Source organism: Puma concolor, chromosome A1 (assembly GCF_028749965.1).
Source record: "Puma concolor isolate L17-30 chromosome A1, mPumCon1.1.hap2, whole genome shotgun sequence".
Classification (NCBI taxonomy): Eukaryota; Metazoa; Chordata; class Mammalia; order Carnivora; family Felidae; genus Puma; species Puma concolor.
In genome coordinates this window covers 58,207,115-58,226,578 of record NC_141667.1, presented here as the reverse complement: position 1 = coordinate 58,226,578, position 19,464 = coordinate 58,207,115, and the positions used below count along the sequence as shown (strand labels likewise).

Below are 19,464 nucleotides of genomic sequence, written 5' to 3'. Positions count from 1 at the left end.
TTACTTGGTAAACAAGGGAATTATAGTCAAATAATTATTCATGATTACAGATTAAATTCATCTAGATTTTTAAAATTTTTTTTCTTATTGAATTCTTCTATCTGTGGCAAAGCCACAGAGCATAGCACCATCCAACTGGTATTGCTTCTTCAATAGGTTCTACACAAAAGGAGCAAACTGTATACAGGTTTTGCTATAGTGTCTTTCTTCTTTCTCTCTCCAGGGATGAAGCACACATGAGTTATCCAACATTAGTGTGTGTGCATCATATTAAAAGGATGCTTGTTGCCTGATACAGTGGCTCATTGGAAAGTAAACTCCAGGCAACCAGGTAAGGAACATCACCCCACAATTAGTTCTTACAACTAAAGTTCTTACAACTAGTTCTTACTATGATGAGAAATCACAAGGAAGGAAATCACACTCTATACAGACAAATGGGGAAAAGTCCTGTTCAACAGAGAATCTCAGGATAGGTGATGGTCAGGATCTCAAGAGAAAATAGAAACTAACCTTTCTCTTACCATCTAATAAAACCAAGAAATCCATTTAAATAGTTGCAGGACTTACCTTCCTAATACCGACTAATAATTGATTTGCCTGTGAAAAGTTTCTTCTTTTCAATAGTTCCCAAACTAATTTGGACACTTCTTTGTAAGTTTCACCTTATAAATTAAGAATGCAAAATACACCATCTCTAGGATACATCAGAGGTTAAAAAATGCAAAGTATGAATGGTTACCTGCAGAAGGATGTTTTTATGCTAAGAACCAAAATGATTACATATATACCAAACTAAGTAGAGAAGCTGACAGAAGACTCGGATGGGGGATGAAGGTCAAAAATGACTGTAGTCTCATCTATGATGTTCCAATATTACTTGCAAAAAAAACAGGCTGATATTAAACATATAAATTAAGAATGCAAAAGAGAGTAAAGCAAATCAGAATATAGCATTCATAAAGAAAAACAGAGTATTTCTCCATTAGTCTACAACACAGTTTTCTGCTTTGGTGGCAAGAGGTCTACCAACACAGTTTGTTAGAAATCAAAGGGCAGACAGAGGGGGTATTTTTCAGACTGCTTGGTATAGAGATGCATGGAGAAAACTATAAACAAGGACACTTGGACTGACCTTGTAGTTGCTAGAAGTGAGAAAAATGTATATTATTAGTAGCATACTGACCCATAGGATCTGACCAAGAAATGATTCACACTGTATTTATTCCACACTTTAAGTAAGTATGCATTGCAAAGACTGCTCTCATTCCATTTTTGGTAGTTATTTTCAGTAAGTAAGAAGCACTGTACCTTTAAGTTTAAATATAAAAAATGACACTGATTAACCTTTAAAATGGTGCCATTTAATCAAAGCAAGTAGATCTTTAATGGGTTTTAAATGGACTAATAAATCACAAGATTTTTTTTTTTTTTACCACAGAAATAAACGAAATATTTGAGAAAAAAAAAATCTCATTATGCCTCTTGGAGTGTTTGTGTGTGAGAGAACGGGCAAGAGGAGAGGTGACAGGAGTCCACACATGGGTATTTTCCAAGTGATGATGATTTGGAAGGTGACTGCCTTGCCTTATTTCTAGTGAGTTCTGTATTTGTTACCATTTTGCTCTGTGTGCTCATGCACAAGACTTTGAAAGGCTATACTGATATGTTCCAAGGAAATTTGTTAAATTTTGAGACTGGGACTAAGAAAGGTAGGTGAGCATCATGTTGAAGACAATTGATCTTTCACTTTAGAAGCTAATTGAAGAAGATGAGTATGTTTTACTTCTTCCACTCATTCCCTGCTCTCATGCCCATCACTAATTCTCCTCAGGCACAAGTGAAAAACCAAGCAACCATCAGTCTCAGAAAGTACAGACTGGCCTCCTTATGTCCCGTTGGTTTTCCTGCTGATGCGGCATTCTGTATGTTCCCCATGGATGCGCAGGTCTGTCTTAGCACTGCAATATATCTTCACCTGGCTTAGAGTGGTTTAATGCAAATGAGTTGAATGAATGAAGTGGATAAGAAGTGACAGCTTGATAATGATAGACTAGCTGTGCTTTCCCTTTGAACCAGGTACAAACTTAGGTAGAAGTTTGTAGAAGAAGCAAGATGCCATTCATAATAAATTGATGTTCAACTCTAAACAGCCACCAAAGGATCAGCTAAAGCAAGTGCCAGCATCGGGCCACAAGTTGGAGGATGGAACAAGGGATTGGAGAGAAGTTGCACCTGCAGGAGGATTTTAAAAATCAGACAGAGTGTAGGAATAAAAGCCAGCCTTAATGATAGCCACCACTTTTAAGCACTTATAATGTGTTAGGTACTGAGCTGAAAATTTATAGGCATTATCTCATTTAATTCATATAACTCAATAAGGTCTAGATAATTAATGCTGCAATTTTACAGATGAGAAAACTGAAGATCAGAGAGATAATAAAACTTGCCCAAGGACACACCTGACAAGGCAAGTCAGGATTTATATTCAGAATAATGCAGTTTTGGAGGCTTCCCCCATGTCACTTCTTTCCCATCCAGCAAGTCTGTATCCACACTCTGTCTCTGGGGCCTGAAAGTGTGTCTCTGCTTTTCCTTATCCAAGGCAGCTTTCTACCTGTGCCACTGAACACATGGCATCCAAGAATATTCTCCTGTAACTTGTCCCATCACCTATAAGTTGAGTCTCCCCCATCCTTTTATCTTCTTCCCCATCAGTCTCTAAAACTACTCAAATCTGTCTCTTGACCACAACCTCATTCCTTGACCCCTGCATTTTCTCTGAACATCGCCACTTTGTTTTTTGTTTTTTTTTTTTAATTTTTTTTTTCAACGTTTATTTATTTTTGGGACAGAGAGAGACAGAGCATGAACGGGGGAGGGGCAGAGAGAGAGGGAGACACAGAATCGGAAACAGGCTCCAGGCTCTGAGCCATCAGCCCAGAGCCTGACGCGGGGCTCGAACTCCCGGACCGCGAGATCGTGACCTGGCTGAAGTCGGACGCTTAACCGACTGCGCCACCCAGGCGCCCCTGAACATCGCCACTTTGTGATGGAATAATTGTCTGAGCTTGTTCTGCCCTTCTCCTCCCTTCCTCTGGTATAGATCTCTGCTGCACCACGCCAGGAACTGCTTCTGCTGAAGGCACTGATACTCTACCCATAGACAAGACAAATGGATACCTCACCATGACCTGAGGCTTCTGAGTCTAATGACTGCTCCTTGAAACATTAATGACCTTCTCTTCTGAACTATCAGCCTGCTGGCTCTCCATTCCTGAGAAGGCTTTTCCACCAATGGTTCTTCCTTTAAATTTCTTAGAAATGGTGGTGGCATTCCAAGTTCCTTCTTTTCTGCTACTTTCCTAGCAGTGTCTGGATGCTCACAAGCTCTCACAGACTTACACAACATTCCTTCACCTGACTTCTTCACCTATCCCACCAACTGGTATTTCTCATCTGAAAACCAGAGCTGTGAATCCCATTGGGTGTTAGCCACAATGACTTCCCAAATGCATGCAGTAGCCTTAAAGTCAACATACTCAAAACTGAGCTCACTGGGTCCTTACCACACTTCCTCACCCTACAGTTACACTTTTCATCTTTATTCCATTCAAAGAAGCCAAAATCATGGATAACGTATTTGACACTTTAATTTTCATGACACCTTTTTTCCCCCTTCAAAATAGTTCCTCGGTCTACCAAATTCTCTCTCATAAACCATCTCACTTTGTTGTTATTCAGGCCTTGGTCACTCTTGCCTGAGCCAAAGAGATGGCCTGCCTCCTTGAACTCCAGTCCCACTCCTGCCTTGCCCCGTTTAGCCAGTCCTCCTCACTGTCCTTAGAACAGTATTCTAAAACACAAATCAGATAATGCTTTGTATCTGCATAGGATTTGCACCTGTGTAGGATATGGCTGCTGGCTCCCTCATCAGCCTCATCTCCTATCACAAGCACCACTCCTCCCATATCTTTTGCACAACTGAGTGTTTTGAGTATGCTGTAATTTTTCACATCCCTGGATATTTGCACACTCAGTTTTTTCTTTGTCCACCTTGAATGACCTTATTTTTGCCAGAAAAACACGTATTTTTTCTTCACTATTTCAAATAGACAAGAATTACCTCCTTGAAACAGTCTGTGATCTTTCCTAGAGGTAAGCACCCCTTCCCTTGAATGCAGGCACAAATGGCAAAAAGCATCTATCACTGACACTTTATGTTGCTAATTTTATTTTTACCAGAGTCTGTCTACTTCACTGGACTTTAAGATCTGAAGCTACCTTTTCAATAATTTTGGTATTTCCAGTGCCTAGCACAAGGCCTACCACACACTAGATGCTTAGTAAATGACTATGGAACTCGACTTGACATGTGATGGCCTAAGACCTTCAGTCTCAAACTGAAACAAATAAACAGGCAACCCCAATTGTTTTAAAAAGAATCAATATGCCTTAGAAGCAATTTGGCCATTGAACAAATGAGATTTACTTTGGAAATCAGTAAATTGGAAGTCCAAAACGTATAGCTCCAGAGCCTATGGTGTGAGTGGATAAGTAAGTGTAAGTCCTTGGACAACACAACAAACAAAGCTTAAACTGCTTTGTTTAAGCATTCCACCTGTAAAGTGAGGTGAACAGGATACTTTCTAAAATTTCTATAGCTCTCAAGTATCTGTTTTGTTATATGAGGTCATAACCAACCACATAGGGCCAACATTCAAAGAAAAGGACTGAACTGATATTAGAAAAAAAAAAAAAAACAAACAAAAACTGCTTGTTATAAATAACCAAAGATATGTGTTGACTAAAAAGACATAACAAATTACTTCCAATCATCTTCTCAAAAGTACGCATATAACTGAATCTTTTCATACTTAGCTCCAAAAAATCCCCATAAAAATGTCCTGGAAAACAGTCATTTGGCCAGGAAATGTAGGTCTTAATAGATGCATCAAAGGCTTCTTTCTCTCTTTTTCCTCATATTTTCAAATCAAATACACAATCCTATTATCATTTGCAGCTCTAAGTTTCCCCCCAAAATATCAAAATTGTCTTTGATTCCACAGATCCTGAATATTTATATGCCTTTCAAGTCAGTACAGTTTACTGAGGAAAGAACATAGCTCCGTCACATCTATTAAATATTAAGTATTTTGCTGCAAAAGCAGATACAGGTACACAGATGTGTGATCACAGCCTCTAGAGATACAAACATGATGCTTTTCCCCCCATTTGGTTGCAAATGAGGGAAAAAAAAAAACTGTGCTGAAAGAAAACTTGCTTAAGTAACATGGTGAGCAATAATGTGGTATTAAACTAAAATGTGTTTGAAGTTGCATATTACATCCAAAGGAACACCACCATAATTCATAGTGATTAATGTTAATGTCAAAAATATTAAAGAAAGTAATAATGATTTGTATCTTCATGTAATGGGCTATCCTTTCTTTGATCTTTTATTCCCTTTGATCAATGAAATTAACAGACAATAAATTTCAAACCAATAAAAAGAAATTCATCTTCGCCCAGCACATCGGTCAGCCTGTGGGAATAACTGCCACATGAGGTCAGAGAGACAAATGCGAAGGCTGGTGTTAAAAAAAGATCAGATAATTTTATGACCATTAATAACATTTGTCGTGCTGCAAGCTCACATGAAGATAAGAGTAATCCAGTCCTCCTTTTGGGCTCAGACTAATTACCTCTGGGTCACAAAGACACTGCTGGACCAGCACACAGCATGGGTCATTTGTGCACTTTCAGAGGGGACTTTACTTCCATTTCAGTGAAGAACACGGTCACATGAAGACCTCTGAAAGGCCCTCAAACCTGAAAAGATTATGGTACTTGCTCCTCAATTTGTAATTAAAAACAAAAACAAAAACAAAAAAACAAACCTAAGCCAGAAAACCCTTAATTTCATGCATGTGCTGAAATTAAAGTGTTTTTGGTATTTTTCCCCCAGGTTCCTTTGGTTGAAAAGTTCAAGTTAAGTGTTTTTTGGTTTGTTTGTTTGTTTTGTTTTTTCCAAGCTGAGTTGTTTAGAGTATTTTGGTGTCCCTCACATCCTAGGACCCTGAGCATTTGCCTGTTAGGTAATTGAACACTTGGTGGGCAAAGCAAAGATGAATTATGCTCACAACCAAAAATATCAAAATATATGTGGCTCTCTTTTTCAAAAGCAAAGTATCAGAATCTATTTCAGGAATTCTGCTCCTCTATGCATTTGTGGTGGTTGTGGATTATTAAGAACTTTAGTTAGGGCTGCTTATACAAATTATGGCCTGTTGGAGGTATCTTGCCAACCAAGGTATTCCTTCCTTCAGACATCCCGTATGTATTATTTCCACACCTCTAATGAGATCCCTATCTGCACTTACATTAGTGCTCAGTGCCAGATAAATGTTGAATACACCCAGGGAATGCATGCAGTCAAGGCTGTCTTATCACAACTTCAATGTCAATTGCTAAGGAAATGCAAAATGGTTACATGGCTCAGTATCTACTTGCATGTAGTTATTTGTTTCTTGTGCTCTGCTCCCATTTCACTAGATCCCTGGTGTGTCATGGAAAAGAAAAGGTGTCTTATTGGTATCTAATAACCTAAGGGTTACTGAAAACTGACCACCATGTTGCTAAATCATTCCACCCACAGCTCTCAACAGCAGGAAATCATGATTCTCCTAATAGACTTATAATATACAGACACAATTTACTTTCATAAAACTGCAGGGGAATAGCTCTAGTTGGCTTTCATGTGAGAAAATTCATGATCATCAATAATTTATTTCAAAGATTCATTAAAACTCAATGTATTTATAGCCCTCTAACTACAGTAAAGCAGGATTAGAAACTGTCAGTGGGGGAAATATTATTCATATCATTTAACATGTATTAAAATACATTGTATAGAAATCTATTTTTTTTCCTTCAGAGTGTAGGTCATTTAGTCCTCTCCAAGGGAAAAAAAATTGATAGAGAAGAAGAAATTTTCAGAACTGAACACAGACATGAAGATTATAAGTTATGGATAAATAAGGTCTTAAATATTCCCCTTAGTTACCCGCTAGTGTTTCTTCTCACAGAACTCAGTTATCTCACTTTGATTCTGACAACTCTTTTATTGGCTTCTGTGTTCCTGACCCTAATTTCATAAATTGACTCCTGTTTACTCTTTTAGTTTAGTGTTTAGGCTTATGAAACCATGTATCTGACCTGGGGACTTCAACTCCAGCCTTGAACCAGCCCACTTCTAGATTGCCTAAATTATTATTATTTTTTTTTTTTAATTTTTTTTTCAACGTTTTTTTTAATTTATTTTTGGGACAGAGAGAGACAGAGCATGAACGGGGGAGGGGCAGAGAGAGAGGGAGACACAGAATCGGAAACAGGCTCCAGGCTCCGAGCCATCAGCCCAGAGCCCGATGCGGGGCTCGAACTCACGGACCTCGAGATCGTGACCTGGCTGAGGTCGGACGCTTAACTGACTACACCACCCAGGCGCCCCTAGATTGCCTAAATTATTAATCTCAACTTGAAGGTTCATGTCAAGGCCTACCACCCAGGAACCATTACTGATCCTGACTTTGGCAAGAGAGAGATCTGAGATGGTAATATAAATTAGCTCTGATTAGCATTTAAAACTATAAGAAAACTTGAGATCACTCCAGTAGTGAGTTCAAGAAAGAATGGTAGGAGAAGATGGTATAACATGATTATAGACTGTTCTTAGAAAGTTCTTCCATAAAGCAGACAAATGAAGGGTGGGTAGCAAGATAGGAATGTGAGACACAGAGTGTTTTGGTTTTTTAAATTTTTTTTTTTCAACGTTTATTTATTTTTGGGACAGAGAGAGACAGAGCATGAACGGGGGAGGGGCAGAGAGAGAGGGAGACACAGAATCGGAAACACGCTCCAGGCTCTGAGCCATCAGCCCAGAGCCCGACACGGGGCTCGAACTCACGGACCGCGAGATCGTGACCTGGCTGAAGTTGGACGCTTAACCGACTGCGCCACCCAGGCGCCCCATTGGTTTTTTAAAATATATTAAAATAACAGTATGTTTGCATGTTTGAAAGTACTTATGGATGAATGAATGAATCCTGTAAGTCCTATTTATGCTTCCAGAGGGAAGGCACAGCCTTCAGAAGATTATTAGAGTCTCAATTTGAGGACTAATTCCCTAAAGAGACATGAAAAATTCAACTATGACTTCAAACATGACTGCCCTCAGGATGTATGTTGGTGGAGCATTAACTGAGGAGGTAAGCATTTGTGATTTATTTTTGTCTTTTATGGTAATGAAATATTAATTGCTTTATGTAGAAAATTCATTTCAGAACCTTTAGTTATTCTGATTTCAGATATGCTTACAACTTTGGGGGGGGGGGAAGTCTTTAAAGTGAAACCTATCATGACATTGACCTAAAACTTTACACATTATACATACACAGATAGTTTTGGTAGCACCAATAAAAATTTGATGTTGCTTCCACCTTCTATTTTTGTAATTGACATTATATTCAATTTATGTTTTGTTTCCACTTGCTACCACAACCAGAAAAAAAAATCTGGCTGTACAACTGTGATTAGGGCAGTAGCCATATTGGTCTTGAGTGAACACACATGTTGCTGCCAGTACTATTTCTGTAAGCACAGATTCCTAACCTGCCAATTATAGGGTTAACTGCAGAGCAATGATAGTTTGAGGGTCCCAGCCAGTGCCTCTTCCATTCACCTTATCAACACCTAAAATCTCAGCATTGGTAAGGAAGCCCCTGGTATGAAATTCAAGATTTTTCCCGATGCAGGGGTCCTCTCCACCACCCTTTGGATATAGCTAGTTAGTATCTGCTTATAAATATCTAAAGATAATAGCTCATTCTTATAGGAACGTCTAGTTTCAGTATTTAAAAACAGTTCTGAATATTTCAAAATTGTAATTTACATTAGCATATAATCTCTCCCCCTAAAATGCCCCTAGTTTGATTCTGTGAAGACATACAGAATTAGAGTCCTTCAGCCATGACATATGAAGACACATACCAAATTCCCTTTACATCTTTCATTTTTTACAGGCTAAATACATGCCTTGCCCGCTATATCTGTTTTTCAGATGGCAAGGATCTCAGATCCTTTATCATCCTGTTACTTTCTCTTGATATTTACATTTCCTACTGAACTTCTCCACAACCAGATTTGGGTTTCATTTCCACAGCAAAAGAGACAAAAAGTAGACACCAAATAAAGCCTGAGAACGCCAACTCCAAGGAGATTCCAAGCTGTTTTGCCGAGAGCAAGTCTCATCACTTATAGTGTCCGTGATCTCCAAAAGCAAAAAAGTAAATGTTAGGGTGAAAGACTAGAACTACATCAGGTAAAGGTGGAAGAATACTATTGTTGACCTCCATCTCTATTCCCATCCATTCTTATGTGGATGGCATTTCTCTCCCCTTAAGGATTACCTACCCAGACCCCACAACTTTTCTCAGACAATGAAAGTCCTTAAGTGACTCTTAGTTAACAAAAATGCTCTTCTTCCATAACTAAAATGGCCAGTCTAAGACACTAGTTAAAACTAATTCATTTAAAGTTCATTTAATCGTTACCTTTGTCCTCCCTGTCAGCCCTGCTTTGAGCCCAAACTCCATGTTTGTGGGGAAAAGCTATGGTGCCCTACATTTCTGTTTACTGCTTTGTATTTCTCCTCACTCCTAGCTCCTCTGCCTTGATTTCTGACCTTTCCAAATTTGTAGCAGAAAAGCCAAGAAGGGGCAAAAGGTATAGGGTACAAAAGAGCTTATTGGACTAGCACTGATATAACCTGGCCTTGGAGTCCTTTGGTCATGAAAGATGTTTGATGCCTGACTGCTCAAGGATTTCCTCCCACACCTGCTGCCATTCTGAGGATAACCAGACCCCTCGGGGAGGTAAATGTCTCCATTGGCTGCTACTAGGCATGCCCCTTAGTCTTCATCTCCCAGTGCATCTTCAGTCTCTTTTTCCTGTGTCTGTCTTGTCTTCCAAGAGGCTTCCTTTGGGAAAGTTTCTCCCACAAAGCCTATGGGGAACACTTACACATCTTTTCCTTCAGTAGAATCTGGGAGCATAGGCCATTCTCAAAGCAGTCCCTCTCCTTGCTCCCAAATCTTAGCCTTCCATGTTCTCTCATTTCCTCCTCCCCAGGAATAGTCGCACCAGCATACACTGTGCTTAGGAGATAGGAGGGGATGTGGGTCAATAATTCTCTGAAGACTATCTCTGTTGACTTGAGGGGAGAGACCTACTCCTCACCCTTTCACAAGACCCTGCAAACCCCTCCATAAACTCTTACCCTCTATGCCCAGTTCCTCCTTCAGGTTCTGCAGTCACTTTGATAGAAAGGATGGTGGTCATGTCCGGGTGGCATGTCTGAGTTCCTAGACACCTCTTTTGCAAGTCTGTTTGTTTGAGCTAGTATCATATGTTGCAGTGGAAGTAACTGGGGCCTGAGATGGAACAGGGACAGCCAGAGTCCTGATGTACTTCCCTGCTACACTTACAAACTGCAAATAATCAGCAGTGAAGCCGCAAAACATTGTTCTTATTTTAAATATATTAAACAAGTGTCCAAATGAAGACCTTAAAAACAAAAAAGCTTCAAATCATAACATTTAGTAAAACAATGGTAATAAATACAAGTGATTTATAGAACCTGAGATCAGTCAACAAAATTTTTCTCCTAAAATGATCACTTAAGTGTCTCAAGAAATCAAATTATCAAAACATCACTCAAAAGCTTGAAAGCAATAGTATTGATGGGTTGCTTTTCTAAAGAGAGGAAAATGGCAAAATCTGCAAAATGGTTAGCTAAAATGTTCCTCAAAATGCAATGCAAAAATGTCCTTGCAAGAACTGAAAAAAACAATAAGTCTTTAAATGTATTCCTTTCACTGATCTTTTTTTTTTTTTTTTTTTTTTGGAAAATAGAAACTAAGGATTCATACAATCTGGTTTCCAAACCAGATTCAGATCAGGGGAGAGATACTTTGTTGAAATGCAGTTGAGGATCCCAAAGCAAAATAGAATTTAAATGGCAAAGTATATTCAGTGTGGGAGGGCCTGCCAGGTCTCACTTAACATCTTCATTAATGGTCCAGACCAGAGAAATAAACAGCAAGTTAATTAAACCTACAGGTAGTCTTAAATCAGTATGAGGGGCAAATACTGGTGAGAGATAATAAGGAGGCTTTAGAGGTTACAAACAGAGCAGCAAATAAAAAAAGAATTTGAGAAAGCGCATATATTTAACAGAATAAGGCCCCTGGAAAACAGGACGGCTCAAACCATATTCAACTGATTATGCAAACAATTAAATAAATCCTAGATTCACTGCCTCAGGAAAATAATCACCAACCTTATTTGGCATTCCCACTCAGAGATATAAAAGAATAGATAGGGGGAGAAAAACTTTATAGACAGATACCTCAATTCTGGAAAAAAAAACCTGTTTATGTCTAAGTATAATATAAGAATTCAAAACACGGATGCTTCATTGATATAATTTGAGAACCCATGATACAACTTAAATAGAGAAGAAATTAATATTACCATTTGAATGTAATAATTATTTTATTGGTCTACAGAGTAGAAAAATTAAGATTTTGAAGGGTATAATTTGTTTATAAATAAACTATCTTGTTATTGCTTAACAATTATTCAAAACAAAGCAAATGAGTCACAATAAACATGAAATAAAGACGGGTGTAGTCCAAACTCCATGTACTTGTTGAGCTTTCTCTCTTTCCAGCCTTATTTGTGTGATCCTTACAACAACCTCCAGGCTTGGCTCTGCCTGTGGCCTTGTGCTTGCTCTTCCCTCTCCCTACAACACTCCACCTCTCAGACCTTCCCCTAGCTGGTGTCAGGTGAGACGTTCCCTCCTCAGAGAGCCTTTTCTGACCATCACACTTAAAGCTGATCTTCTACCAAGTCAGTATCGCATTTTCACCTTGCTTAAGTTTCTTGGCAGGACATACCACTTTTTAAAACTATCCTATAAGCAGTTCATAATTTGCTTGCTTACTTTCTATCTCCCCTTTTCCTCCCCTTGAATATAAACCCTGTGATGGCAATCTCTTCGTCTCCTTCACTACTGTGCCCTCAAAAATAGCTCCTTCCATATATGATCACTGAATAAATGAACATATATAACCAGGCTGATAGGTCATAGATTGCAAAAATATTACCAAGAGTAGAAGAAGTGGATGCAACATAGAAAATCGTGGTAGATGATATGATTATCCATGTGTCCCAGCAAGGAGTCTGAATTTAGATTAAAGTTTTAAAGAGGCAGATGCATTAAAACAAATTCTTCAGCATGGTTAAATTGCCAACTCTATAATTATGCATTTGGTGATATTAGGCCTCAAATAATGAAATTTTGAGGATCACTCATCTGATAGCATCAAACCAGTGTGTATATTTACTCATGAAAATTCATGTGAAGTTAACTACCATGTAGTGACTTCCAGTTTTCTTTTTTTTTTTCCAATAGTGTGGAATTAATGTGTGCAACCTAATGAAATATGCTGCAATTAAAGAACTACTATGCATAGTAATATCTCTGCATGTATATGTTTCAAATAAAGTAGAGTCTGTGGTGACATTTCAGGAAAGGAAAGAATGAAAAACAAAATTAAATTGCTATTAGACTTCAAATTACAGCTAGGCACTTGAACACAAAGTCAATCTATGGAAAGCTGATTGTTTAACATGCCCCACCCATCCTAAAACATTATAATATGGATATAGGTTTGTTGTATATTCATTAGGAAATATAACTTGGTCCATAAACCAAGAAATGTAAAAGCACTTTCATTTATAACAGAAAATCACCCACACAAAGGTTTTTAACTTACTCTAGAAGAGTATTTTCCCTTTTGAGGAGGAATTTTGGAGCCTTAAAAGAGAGTACTAATTCCTGCTGCAGCAAGGGTCCCTGTGACCCTACGATGTGACTAGAGTAGTCAACCTCAAATCAAATGAAGTAGATTAAATAACCAACCCCTGGCTTTCAGCCTCAAAGGGATTTGGAAATTAATCAACACAGTTAAAGAGCATTTTGGAACAAATACTGGAGGAAAATAATAATAATTCAAATGCATTTTTCTTGACCACTGGTGTAAAACAATTTAACTCTGAAAATAATATCACACCTGCCTCTCTCTTCACTGTTTTTCTTCCTTACTGTCAGAATAAGTTCCATATTAGGGTATCCATCCAGGATGATCAATTGTCCCATCATCTAATTATTTTTTTTAAGTGTATTTATTTATTTTGAGAGAGAGAGAGAGAGACAGAGAGATAAAGAGTGGGGGAGAGGCAGAGAGAAGGAAAGAGAGAATTGCAAGCAGGCTCTGCACTAACAGCTTGACTTGGGTCTTGAATGCACAAACCGTGAGATCATGACCTGAGCCGATATCAAGAATCAGACACTTAACCGACAGCCACCCAGGCACATCCCCTCCCCATCACCTAATTCTAACATACCTAAGTGAAATGAACCTCTGAAAGAATGAACTAGTTTTTGCTGCTGAACCCTCAAGATTGAGTGAGGCAGCAAGAGTCATTGATTTGGGGGCATGAGGGTTGGTCTGGGGAATAGGAAACCACATAGAAATAGCCAACATTATTTTCCCATTTCCTGGTATGGTCAAAAACTTCTCTAGTCTTCCCCATGGAGTTCAGAGAAGGTTTCCCTCATTTCCCTGTACTTTCTCCCAAGATGCATAAAGCTTCTACCTATGGTACCCAACTCCAGTATTGTACTTCATCAAGGGGCTACTTTGAGACAATGGCAAGTATCTATTTTCATGATAATGTGAGGATTTAGGAAAGTTAAGGTACATGTATATTCAGAAAGACATGCATATGAACTTAATGAATACACATGAAAAACTGATTCATCCAAGAGATCTTCCTCTTGTTTCTTTCAATCTTTGTTTTATTTAAAGTGGAAAAAATCATCAAAGAAAACTATAAGTTCTACAACATGATATAAAAACTTTATGTTGTAGCACATTTATTATGTCTAAAAAAAAAACCCAAACCTCATAGCCAACCCCCAAAAATGTATGGAGTTACAAATGTTGAATGACAGTTAGGTGTTTGCTAAAAACAAAAATGTTTCTTGTAATGAGTATCAATGTTACCCAGAATAATATGGTTAAGTTACTTATGTTCCTATGCTTACCTTCTTTCAAATGATGCAATTTTAAAAGTTTCACTGTCATCTCTTTTTAGTATTAGGAAGGAAAAGTCTGTAATATATTTTCATATAAAAGACAGGAATAAAAACTATAAAAATCACCATGAAATAAACTAAAACTGACTAGCTGGCTTTCACTTTTTAAACTGTACCTTCAACAAAAACAAATATCAAGTAAAATTGCAAGCATCTTTCAAAGGTTAGTCATCAGTGTTGAAGACAACAATCAGCTTGTCATAATTAACTTTATAACTAGGAAATGTGAACACTAGAGACAACACGATGTCCGCATCTACAGCTTAAAAGATAAAACTCAAGTGGATGAAAATTGAACATGGGCCAACCTGCATTATTCTATTCACCTTGTATAAATCAAGTACGCAGAATGCCTGTACATCAGCAGTGTTGTGTATTAGTTCTGTTTTATTGGACTGAATGCATTATTTCATGAAGTGAACTTTCTCAAAAAATAGCAAGTATAAAGAGATGTGAATTATATATGTGCTTCAGCACAATATACTATTGACTTTAAGTTTAATGCTGTTCCTGCAAATATTACTAACCTGCATCCCAGCCCTTTGATCTAATACTTGTCAGTCAGGAATGTGACACTGAGAAAATTATTCCAGCAAGCAAGCCTAGATGCTTTCTACTTTTAACTTCTGTCTCTCACTGAAGTTTTCCCATTGCCTTGCCTACACAGCCCTACTTGCTATGGTTTCCAATAATTACACCTCAATTTTTTGAGCTCAAAAATAAAGGAATTCAGGTGAGAACTTTATCTGTAAGAGCCTTGTATTCACCATGGAGAAACTTTAAAAAAAAATAGACATACGATGGCATGATATAAAGTTGACAAAATCTTTCAGCTGAGTTCAAAATAAAGTATGTAAATAGCTCTGTAACACCCCACAATTTCTACAAATATGAAATACAAAAGGGAAAACAAGAATAAAATAACCACAGGTTCAATGAAGATAGACCATGCAGCCCTGGAGTGAGGGGGGAGGAGGTGGATGGGGAGAGGAATCCGATTCAACTTTTTTTCCCCCACAATTCAGGAATAGTTCTCTTGGCCACGTATTTATTAAAACTCCTTACCCAGTCTGCTTATAAACAATTTGAGAACTCATACACTACAATATTCATAGCCATGTTCAAGAAGTGACCTTCTGAGCTGACTTTATTATGAGCTATAAAAAGTGCTAGCTAATAAAACACAAGGGCATTTAGTTGATTTCCAAGACTTTACTTTCTAGGCTTCTCACCCCCTTCACAAAAGCTCTCCCACTAATGATCAGAGCTGTTTTGTGAACCACCCTTGACAATACAGAAACCCAAAAGCAAAGGCAGCAAAAATACATCCCACTGAATCCTAAAGACATTATTCAACCTGAATTATAATGCGAGACTTACAAATTGTGCCACTAAGCATCTCTATTGTGCCTTACTTGTTGTTCAATTACGTTCATGCAGGTTTTTTTTTTTTTTTGGTGGTTTTACCCTTGGGTTTGTATTCTACAAAAGCTCATAAAATTCTTGAAATTAGCTATACCTGTAATCTTATAATATTCCCCAGACTGTGAATGAAATTGTACTTATTCACTTAAAATTAATATCCTTTTCTTGATTCTCCATGGAATTCTGACAAAACATGGAATTTAATGCTCACGTACCTAGCTGTTTTAATGCAACAGTCATGGCTATCTATCGCCTAACTGTGGCAAAGCAAGATTAGAAAACGTCCTACTGCTCACAGCGTGAACCTGTACTCAGGTCATTTTAGCAGGAAGAGAAACTGAACAATTCACAAGCTTTTCAAGAATTCAAAACAGGAATAAAAAGAAAAAGGGGGAGGAAGAAACCTTTCCAATCCTATGAAAATAAAATCCATTCATTTTATTCTTAAGTTTGATTATACATATCTTTGAGGTTGTCCTATTTTGGAACCAACTACTGACTCAAGTACTCAGATGACTGCATGTTTACTAACTGAAGTCATGTCATGTGGGAACGCAGTGCTGCCATTTCTCGAGGAAAGCCAAAATAGCTAGATTTTTTTTTTTAATATGAAACTTCTAACATTAAAATTCTCTTTACATTTGGCTTAAATGAAAGCTAGCCTCAATTGCATTATTAAACTGGAAAAAAAATAGTCTCTGGTACTTGTGATGAATGTTTATAGAGAGAAGAGATCTTGCATCCTGGCCATAAGCATGATTGAGTAGAATTTTGCCCTTTGATTGGGTCTCAGTCTTCCTACCTTCAAAGTGAAGCTTTTATTAGACTCTGGACCAGCCACTCGAAAGATCTGGAAACCACATATTCTCAGGTCCCATTCCAGTTCTACAGAATCAAAATTGCCAGAAGCAATACTTTAAGGAAGCTCCTTAAGCAAGGCCGGGAAGTGGTTAGGCAGACTTCGAGATGAACGTGGATTAAAGCCCTTCAGCTCTAAGGAACAATAACATTGTAAGGAACATCTGCAGAAAGTTACTTCCTGGCCAACAGGAATGAGGGTAGGGGAGGAGTGGTCAATAAAGTGTGTCTGGCAGGCATCAACACTGTTTAAACATAGGATAAGGTTGCCACCAATTTGTGCAGAGAATCTCCCTTCCCTTCTCAGGAGTCTCCTACCCCCTGCTGGTACTACCCAGAATTTTTCACTTCCCTGCTATGTTCCTGTTACTATAGAGACAGAAGCCAGTAAAAGCAGCAATGGTGCAAACACCAGAGCTGGCTCCTGAGAGTGAGGAAAGAAGGAGAAAGGTCAGAACAAAGAGGCCAGCAAATGGAAGTTAAGAGGAAAACAACAAATCCTCATAGGGCAGAGTCCATAAACACATATGTCTACAGGGGCTAAGCAAGTAATAAAAATGAAGCTGGGTAAATGGAAAAAAGGGTGTGGGACAGGAGCATGTGACCCATCTAAGAGGGTTACCAGTCAATTGCATTTATGTGGGAATAACAGCCCGGGGCTGCCATATCTACCCATTTTATCAAGAAAAGCCAGAAATCTCAATTTTATCTGAAATTCTTAACATTTAAGTTTTTATAACTAATTAAGATAATTTTTAAAATCCACCAGCCAAACTCACCCTTGGCCTGCATCACTACCCAAGGAGATATGTGAACTGTGAGAAGGCAACCAGTGGAGAGGGAAAGAGCCCAGGAAGGAAAAACATGATGTACAACAGCTGAAAAGGAATTACCCAACAAAGGACCAGGGGATTTTAATCGTTTGATCGACTCCTGACAATTGGAGGTTTGACATGTTTGTTTTTAAGAAGTCACTAACTCTTTTTGCCTGAATCAGAGGAACATTCATGTGGCTGTTAGTCATTCTGAACTTGGTAAGGACCTGAAGCACAGGCTGAAGGGTAGGTCCCAGGTATCAGTGACTGAGGTATTTAGCAAGGTCCAGCAGGACTCTAACAGCATCCACTGCACCTTCCTTATAAGTGGGAACTATTATGTGACCGAATTATATGTTTCATTTTTTTTCACCTGTGGAAGATGGTTGTGAAGATAATAAAGTAACATTCACTGAGTACCAAGTGTTGAGTCTGCAAGGGTTGTGAGCAGTGGATAAATGTCAGCCATTATGAACATCTCAATCATCCCTGACAAGTCCAGGAGGAAGGAATTAATGTAATCTTGATTTTAGAGATGAGGAAAGAGATTTAGAGAGATTACTAAATGACTTGCCCATGTACCTAGGAAGCAGTGAATCAGGTTTGGAGGCTTCTAATCACTAGTCTACACTACGAGCACCAAGTGTAGAATGCAGTAGAGAAAGGGCTAGCGTCCAACACACTGGAGTAGGTAAGCTACTCTCTTCTACTCTTCCAAAATATTTCAGATAAACCAAAACATTGATTATAGTGTATCTACTGACTCACTGGAGCACAAAAGAGACTGTTTAAAAATTCTAGTAGCTCTTTATTATATTTTATGAAGAAAATTATATCCTTGCTGTATTTATGACTGTTAGAATTCGCAAGGCCAAGGGTCTGTACTATTAGATGGGAAATCAGGGAAGAACAAAGTATTTCAGTTCAGCATCCTACACTTGGAAGTGACAATGCAACAAAGAGATGTATTCATTGGGGAGCTCATCCTATGATTGCAAATATAAGCCATACAATTAAAATGACCTGGCTGGCTTGGGTACAAAGACTAAAATGAAACACAACTCTGCTTAACTGATGAAATTAGACTGCTGAGTTACAATTTTTCATGTCCTGCTATTTAAAAAATCAAGTAATATTTTTCAAAGCTTCGATGGTAACATGGAAAAACCCAATACAATGCAAACAGAGATTCAAAGAATTTTAGACCTGAAAGGGTCCTTACAAATAATTTCATATAATTCTTTCATCTAGTAAGTTAGGAAATTTAGATCTAGAAAGTATGACAATATAAGCCTCAAATCACATTGCCTCATTGGTTGTAGAACTTAGACAGCTTGGGAGAGATGCTATTGACTAACTCATAGATAAGATCAACTTAGAGTCTTCTGTTACTTTAATAAGGGGGCCCGCTAAATTTGATTTCATTTGCTAAGGAAAAAAAAATACATGAAAGAAAAAGTTAATAAATATGATGACTTCCTACATGTATTTGCTATTTATACATTTATATTATTTGACAGATATAATATATTGAGTTCTCAGACATAAGAAAAATGAAACATCTGCCTACAGAAGTTGGCAAAAGAAATTTAGAAAAGAAACAATAGCAAAACACATGAAACCAAAGGGATACATTTTTTCACTTAGATTGGCAAAGAGTAAAAACATGATAAAAACATTTTTGGTGAAGACACAGGTCAATGGACACAAAACAGACTGTTGATAATTCTGTGGAAAGAATTTTCACAATGTGTTTCAAAATATATAATGTGTATGCATACCCTCAGATTGATTAGGTCTAATACTAGGGATTTATTTTTAAGAAAACAATTTGAGAGTTGATCAAAAGTATGTGAACAAGGATTTTCATTTTAATGTGTCTCATAAAAAATTAGAAACAACTGAAATGTCATATTAGTAAAATAAGTTATAGTATATTAAGCTTATGACATTATTATACCAGCATATTGCTCTGTATTAATGGGCATGATGGTTAAGTTCTTATAACTGAGAGGGCAAAAAAAAAAAAAAAAAGTTTAAAATATAAATACATGATGCCTTTTATGTAAAATTTTACAG

At 37.7% G+C, this 19,464-nt stretch overlaps 1 protein-coding gene and 2 long non-coding RNA genes across 3 annotated transcripts in view; 2 read left to right on the top strand and 1 right to left on the bottom strand.

The window, feature by feature from the left end:
- Positions 1 to 19,464, bottom strand: part of LOC147584175 (uncharacterized) — a 102,580-nt gene that overhangs the window by 35,004 nt on the left and 48,112 nt on the right. The gene's annotated exons all lie outside the window — the stretch shown is intronic.
- Positions 222 to 7,250, top strand: LOC147584177 (uncharacterized). The gene is made up of 3 exons (XR_015255227.1): positions 222 to 331; positions 1,835 to 1,948; positions 7,184 to 7,250. It is a non-coding gene; the product is annotated as an uncharacterized LOC147584177 (long non-coding RNA).
- LOC147584176 (uncharacterized) lies at positions 8,134 to 17,802 on the top strand. The gene is made up of 2 exons (XR_015255224.1): positions 8,134 to 8,267; positions 17,340 to 17,802. It is a non-coding gene; the product is annotated as an uncharacterized LOC147584176 (long non-coding RNA).